Genomic DNA, 7,613 nt, shown 5'->3' on the forward strand with positions numbered 1-7,613 from the left:
AGGCTCTCGCTGGGGGTGGGCAGGACAGGGGTAGGGGGGCCTGGCTCTGGCCGCAGGACCCACGCCTGTCCCCAAGGGCAGAATCCAGGCTACCTCCTGGTAGGTCTATCCCGCCAACCCGCCAGGAGGGCTGGAGACACCCAGACCTGGGCCTGTTGCTCATTCCCACCAGGGCTCAGGGCCTCCTCAGTAAGTGGCACTGTCCAGCCGCACCCGCAGCAGCCAAGAGAAGCGCCAGGCCCTTTTGAAACTTCCAAATACCTGCAAACACGTCCTCCAGCCTGGCCTTGAACATGGGAGTAATTCTAAGTGGAAATGTCAGGGAGTCAGAGAAAAGGGTTAAATCTGGACACTGCCCTCAACTCAGGCAAAAACAAACACGACTCACACCTCATAGAGGGAGAGAAGAGAGATTAACAGGTGCCCTACCTGCCAGAAGGACTGCGAGTGACAGACAGCTGTGACCAGATGACAGACATAAGATAAGGGAGCAGGACCGGTGCAGGTACTGCTGTGCAGAGTGGACACCTTTGGGTGGCCCGTTAGCTCAGGGGGTCAGAGCACGAGGTTATACAGCGGGTAACTTTAATGCCCACTCATTATTGGCTTTAATTATTAAAGGGATTTAATTGTTTAAAATATGCTCGGGGTGCTGGCCGGTTAGCCCAGTTGGTTAGAGCATGGTGCCGATAACACCAAGGTCCGGGGTTCGATTCCTGTACCCGCCAGCCGCCAAAAAAAAAAAAAAAGGTGTAAAATATATTCAATAGGATCCTCATGACAAAGTGTTCTGAGCGCTTCAGGCACCCGACATCAGAGAGCCCTGCACTTTTGAGTGCTTTTCCACCTTTAATCTGTCACCTCGCAGAGCCCACCCCAGAAGCAATGTCCTCGAAATTGGCAGGATGTCCTCGCTGGACCCCTGCGACTGGGCGAGACTGATATGAAAACACCCCAGTGCAGGCAGTGGGATTTGCGGGCACCCAGGAGGCTTCCCGCCCCCTCCTCTGCCCACCATCCCCACCTCCTCTCTGTGCCTCACCTTCCACTAACCATCTCGTGACGTCGCCAGGTGTCAGGTATTCATTCTTTCCCCTGTTTAAACAGGGGGTGTCTCCAGGAGAGCTCCCGGTTTGCCTGTGTGGGAGTAAGGGGAGAGAAGGGACAGACGCTGGGACCTGTCCCCCACACCCTGGCGTGAATTCCTTCAGTTTCATCTGTCACTTTGCTGTCTCCTGCAGTACCTGGCAGAAATCAAGGTGCCAGCTGATCGGGTGTCTGGTGAGGGCCCGTCCCTCGTAGATGGGGCCTTCTGTGTCCTCACACGGTGGGAGGGTCACTTTTAAAGGGCATGAGTCCCCTTCACGAGGACATCGTCATGACCTAACCACCTCCCAAAGGCCCCACCTCCTAATACCATCACCAGGGGTTAGGTTTTAACATATGAATTTTGGGAGGACATGTGTGCTCAGACCATAGCAAATGCCGACCTTCTGGCCTCAGACCAAGCCACCTCCTACACAGCTAAGCCAGTTTTTCCTTTTCTGTTCTGTTTTTTTGTTCTTCACAGGCTCTTGGAAGTCAGAAAACACTGACTTCTAATCCAGCGCTGTGTTCTCTAGCCCACACGTCGCCTTAGACTGCACAGATGCAGGTTGAGCTCCTGGGCTTTGGAGCACAGACAGTCACCAGTATGCAATCCGCTGGGTGGATCTGAAGCCGGCTTTCTCAGCCCTCTTAGCCAGAGCACACTGGGAACTCACCTGGGAACTCCCAAGGGTACACGGAGAGGTCATCCCAGCCCCTTCCATCCCGTCCTTCCACTAATGCACCCACTTATTCATAGCCACCGCTAATCCCTACCCACTTGGCGTGTGATTTCTGGAACTTCACAGGAGTCTTTGTTCTCTCCTGTAATCCTGAAAGTTCAGGGCTGGCTGGTTAGCTCACTTGATTAGAGCCTGGTGTCGGTAACACCAAGGTCAAGGGTTCAGATCCCTGCACCAGCCAGCTGCCCCCCAAAAGGAAAAACACTAAAAGTTTAATGACAGGTTGTTGATAGAATAGAAAGAACCTGAAAAACACACTAACTCCCGACTGCGCTTTCTTGTTAGAGCCGACGACTTTAAACAGTGCTAACCATAGAGAAGTTCATCTTCTTGCGTGCAGTAGTCATTTTTCACTTGTTGCCGGGCCTAAAATTGGAATACTTTGAGAGCAATTATGCAATTATTTGAACTAAAGTTTAGCAAATATATTTCTTTCAAGGGCCAGCCCGTGGCTCACTCGGGAGAGTGCGGTGCTGATAACACCAAGGCCACGGGCTAAGCCAGTTTTTCCTTTTCTGTTCTGTTTTTTTGTTCTTCACAGGCTCTTGGAAGTCAGAAAACACTGACTTCTAATCCAGCGCTGTGTTCTCTAGCCCACACGTCGCCTTAGACTGCACAGATGCAGGTTGAGCTCCTGGGCTTTGGAGCACAGACAGTCACCAGTATGCAATCCGCTGGGTGGATCTGAAGCCGGCTTTCTCAGCCCTCTTAGCCAGAGCACACTGGGAACTCACCTGGGAACTCCCAAGGGTACACGGAGAGGTCATCCCAGCCCCTTCCATCCCGTCCTTCCACTAATGCACCCACTTATTCATAGCCACCGCTAATCCCTACCCACTTGGCGTGTGATTTCTGGAACTTCACAGGAGTCTTTGTTCTCTCCTGTAATCCTGAAAGTTCAGGGCTGGCTGGTTAGCTCACTTGATTAGAGCCTGGTGTCGGTAACACCAAGGTCAAGGGTTCAGATCCCTGCACCAGCCAGCTGCCCCCCAAAAGGAAAAACACTAAAAGTTTAATGACAGGTTGTTGATAGAATAGAAAGAACCTGAAAAACACACTAACTTCCGACTGCACTTTCTTTTTATCAGCACCGCACTCTCCCGAGTGAGCCACCGGGCCGGCCCGAGATGCGCTTTCTTTTTAGAGCCGACGACTTTAAACAGTGCTAACCATAGAGAAGTTCATCTTCTTGCGTGCCGGGCCTAAAATTGGAATACTTTGAGAGCAATTATGCAATTATTTGAACTAAAGTTTAGCAAATATATTTCTTTCAAGATATAATTTCTTAGATTTCTAAAACAAGTTGTAAATTTAAGAGTATACACAACACCTCTTAAAGCTTTTTACATGCAACTGTGTATACATATAAATGGGACTAAGAACTTAGCACTAAGTGATTGGCTCTTTACGTAGTTTTTTAATTGTCGCTTTGTTGCCGCAACAATACAAGGGCAATGCTTTTTTCTTATTCTATTTTATTTTTTAATAAAGCACGCTATCAAGCAAAGCAATGCTTTTTTGTAGCTGCTGAACCACAATACCGAGCATCTGATGATAGTAAACACTTTTTGAAACATGGACGTACTATTAGATGTAATTTATCAAGTTCCTACTGTTAGAATAATTAATTGGGAGGTCATTAGGCTTGGCTCTGCAGTGCCCTGGGCTCTTGCTCAAGTGCACTGAAACCCAACTCAGTATAAGCAGTAAAACAAAACTTAAGGTTAAACAATCGGAAACCACAACCTAACTTGTAACGAGAGACTTTCCTCTGGAATGATCCAGATAGAGGCTACTGTTCCACTTCAATCAAATATTTCCTTTGCCGTTCTTCTGCGTTCACCCCATAAAAGCCTTCCCCTCCCGCCCCTATGGCAGAGCCCAGAACCACCTGCAGTCTGGGGCTGCCCACTTCCCGACTCCTTGTTTGCTCAAATAAACTCATTAACATTTAATGAGCCTCAGTTTACCTTCTAACACTACTACCTGTAAGCCCCAGTGCTAACCTCTATAATGAATGGAAGTGGATGAAGATCAATCCATGACTTCCAGTAATTCACACCCCATCAGAAGATACCCCACAGGAAGCTTGGTGACAAATACAAACCGAGCCTGTGGCAGTCCCAGGGGAAAGACTCACCGTGGGGCGCGGAAAAGGTGGAACAGAAAAGCATTCTCTTAAGGTGGGCGTGAAGGGTCAGTGGACTTTCTCTAAGTGAAGACAGACCAGGGAGGGTGGGCAGAGTCCTGGTTGGCTGAAGGTGGGCTGGAACAGTGGCTTTGACCTCAGACTGGGGAGGGTTTCCAATTCAGTGCTGAGAAGTGTGGACTCTATTTTTTAGGCAATGAGACACTATTGTGCATTTCCAAGCAATACAAAAGTGGAGCTTTGGAAAGATCTGGTGCCTGGGTTGAGGTGGGCGCAGACATTAGGGGTAAGGAGAGTACTTAAGAGGCTAATGCATCTTTGAGTTGAGAGGAAACGAGGCTTGCATTAGGTGGCAGGAACGGGGACAGGAAGTAGAAATAACAGCACCTGGTTCTCCGTGACACACCTTCTCCTGTGATCCACTCAACCTCGGGAGGTGACAGGCCCGTCCTTGTCTCCTCCCTGTCTGCTCCTTCCTTCCTCCACTTCAGTCCACTTTGTGCCAGGCCATAAGCCAGGCTCAAAGGTACAAAATAAGTCACTCTGACATAATGAATAAAATACTTTTGGAAACAGAGTAATCGTTTTGGTCAATGGGGAACCAGCCCCTCCTTAGACATCGGAGGTGACTGAAGAGACACACCCGTGAAGCCTGCCGTTGAAATGTCGGACCTTTCTAATTTTTAGGAATGATCTCCCTCCGTGGTGGCTGGCAATTTAAGAAGCTTTTACATGCGTGACCTCTCTTTATTGCTACAAAAGTCCTTAGTTATTCAAAATATGCCGCCCAGCTAGCAGAACCCTGGCTAAGCGCTGCTCCCCGGGGTCACTCCAATGGCTGTGTCTCCTTCCTCTGGCACGTCCCTTCCTTGGGTTAAACAACCTTCCGTCCTATGGCTGGTCTGTCAAGATATGGTTTCGAATTACTGTACCTCCCCCAGATGCACACACTTGGCCAATCTGTGAATTGAAGGGTTCCCGACATGTCTGATCAGTTCTCTAAATAGCTTCGCACTGTCTTCTCCACTTTACTGTTAAGCTACTTCTTTTGAAGCTTAAAACCAAATTAAAGTTTGGAATTCACACATCGTACTTCTGAATAACACTGAACTTTAAGATAACTTTAGTTTTAACCCCTTTCCAAGTAAGATGCCCAAGAGAGTAACGGTCTATCCCCATAGTGTTAAAATTAAAAAAGGATAAACAAATATATCCTTGTTTAGGCCTAGGACATTTCTGGAAGGACATGTTAGAAACGGTTAACAGTGGCTCTTAACTTCTAGAGAGCAGAGAAGAGAGGTTTTAAACCTTTCACTTTTACACCCTTTAGTACTCTTTGCAGTTTTACATAAAACATGTAATGAAATAAAAAGCTTTTTTTAGTAATTTTATCTTGGTGCCAGCCCCTCGGGTGAGTGTCGGGGCCAGCGCGCTGGCGCAGGGTCTGGGCCACAGGAGCCCCACTCCAGGCTGCTGGTAGCTTCTCCTAAGAGTCCCTGGGTGGCCCCTTCCCTGCCTCCTCCCACCAAAGCCAGCAGTGCAGAGAGCCAGCCAGGCACTTATCCAGCCTGTACCATGCCCATGGCTGGTGCACCAGACTGTGCCATGGCAAGGCCTTTTTCTCTGGTCAGGACCATCCCGATGGGGCTATCAGGGCCCTGCTCCATCTGGCCTGACCAGGCCTGCTCGAGTCCCGCAAGCTCTGCAGACAGGTTAGCAGGCAGACCCCAGCCCCACGTCCTGCCACCCACCTGCAAAGGATCTGGGGACGGATAGCAGCACCCGGCCTGCTCCAGAGTCAATGTGGGTCTCAACGAGGCCAGGTGATGCTCCAGAATCGGAGACAAGCCAATTTGGGAACAGATTGGGTCAGGTTCATTCAACATTATTATCAGTTACTTGATAATGACAGAACCCAACTAGGCACACAAGTGACACTGATGCATCCTGCCTTACGTGGCAGAGACAGCAGTTCCAAGGGAAAGCTGCGTTGTGGAGAAGTCGTCTAGCCTTCCGTTCCAGAACATCCAGCACAGCATCACGGTGCACAGCACAGCATCACGGTGCAGACCGTCAGCCCACGCCAGAGAGCTGCATCATCAGCACGGTTGTGGGCCAGCTCAAGGCCGGTGAAGACCCCATCATGGGGTTCCACCAGATGATCCTATCGAAGAACGTCAGCGATGCTTGGGTTTGCACCAGTGACAGGTTCGGGCTTGCCCTGCACCACTTCGGCTGACCTCCTCCCAGCCAGGCACCCACACTGTTTCCTCCTTGGTCCTCTTCCCGATACTATTCATGCTCCTCCAGATGCTCCAAACATCATACACGAACGATCAGGGCCATGGCAGGAGTGCTGCAGGGCACAGCTGCCACCAAGGTGTCATGCACGATGTTTGGACTCTAGACTAGTTGCATCTGACAGGAGAAGTTTGTGCTGTACCAGCGCATGCCTTGGAAAGACTTAAGTAATGCAAAAGGTTGTCCTTTTTTTAAAAAATCTACTGACAAGTTGTTCTAGTAACCCAAAGAAGTAAAGAACAAAGCAGCTGCCTCAACGCCCAGACATTCATGTGTTCGGATGTGTCAATGCCTCGTGATACAATAAAACCACACAAAAATTAAGCAATAATAATTTTATCTTAACTATATTTCGTCAAATGAATGAGTAAAGACTTCTTTTTACATGAGCTACAGTTAAGCTGAAAGCTTAGTTTTGTGTAGTTGGGTTTTTTAACCTGAATGCAATGCTTTAATTTATCCATAATAAATTTCATCTTGTTTTATTCCATTTATGGGATCCTATCTAGGAAAAGCTCTCCGAACCTTGATTCTTTAACACCTATCTTTCCCAGAATTGGCTCATCTGCCAAATTAATAAATACACCATTTATGCTGATATTCATAGTGGTAATACCTAATATTTTGAAGCACTTAATACGTTGTGTGCACGGTGGTAAGCATTTTACTGGCAGTGTCTCATTTACTCTCCATAACAGTCCTTTGAGGCCTGTGTGATTATCTCCATTTATAGGTGATGAAACCAAAGTTAAGAGAAGGAAATTAACTTTCCCGTGTTCACACACACAGTTAGTGGGAGAGCTGAGATTCGAAAGTCAGGTCTCTGATGCGGAGTGGGTGTTCCTTTTTTAAAAAAAATTAGGATTAAAAAGCACACAACATGGACTCTACCCTCAGTACGGCCTGGTATTGTTAACTATACGCACACTGCGGGGCAGGTGTTCCTGACCACTGTACCACCCAAGTCACCGATAAATGATAAACAGGATGGGGTCAAGGACAGAACCTTGTGCCAGAGACCCTTCTCCAGTCTTTGTGTACATTACATTACATTACATTAGGACTCACATTCTTTGTGTGCATTATTGTGTCACTGAAGTGTGGTAAGCTAAGGGTGCCTAAAGTGTGTCCAATGTGACAGCTACAAAATACTGTACACCCCGAAACGTGGCCAGTCCAAACTGAGATGTGCCGTGAGTATAAAAACGCACTGGACTCCGAAGATTTAGTACGAAATAGGCTGGCTGGTTAGCTCAGCTGGTTAGAGCGCAGTGTTATAACACCAAGGTCACGGGTTCAGATCCCTGCACCAGCCACACACACACACACACACA

The 7,613-nt window shown here is 48.3% G+C and overlaps 1 pseudogene; it reads left to right on the forward strand.

Annotated features, from left to right (window-relative positions):
- The first annotated feature begins 1,241 nt into the window (after positions 1-1,241).
- LOC103583838 lies at positions 1,242-6,217 on the forward strand (annotated as a pseudogene).
- Positions 6,218-7,613: the final 1,396 nt, after the last annotated feature.

The sequence above is a fragment of the Galeopterus variegatus genome, unplaced genomic scaffold, assembly GCF_000696425.1.
Source record: "Galeopterus variegatus unplaced genomic scaffold, G_variegatus-3.0.2 Scaffold29121, whole genome shotgun sequence".
Lineage (NCBI taxonomy): Eukaryota > Metazoa > Chordata > Mammalia > Dermoptera > Cynocephalidae > Galeopterus > Galeopterus variegatus.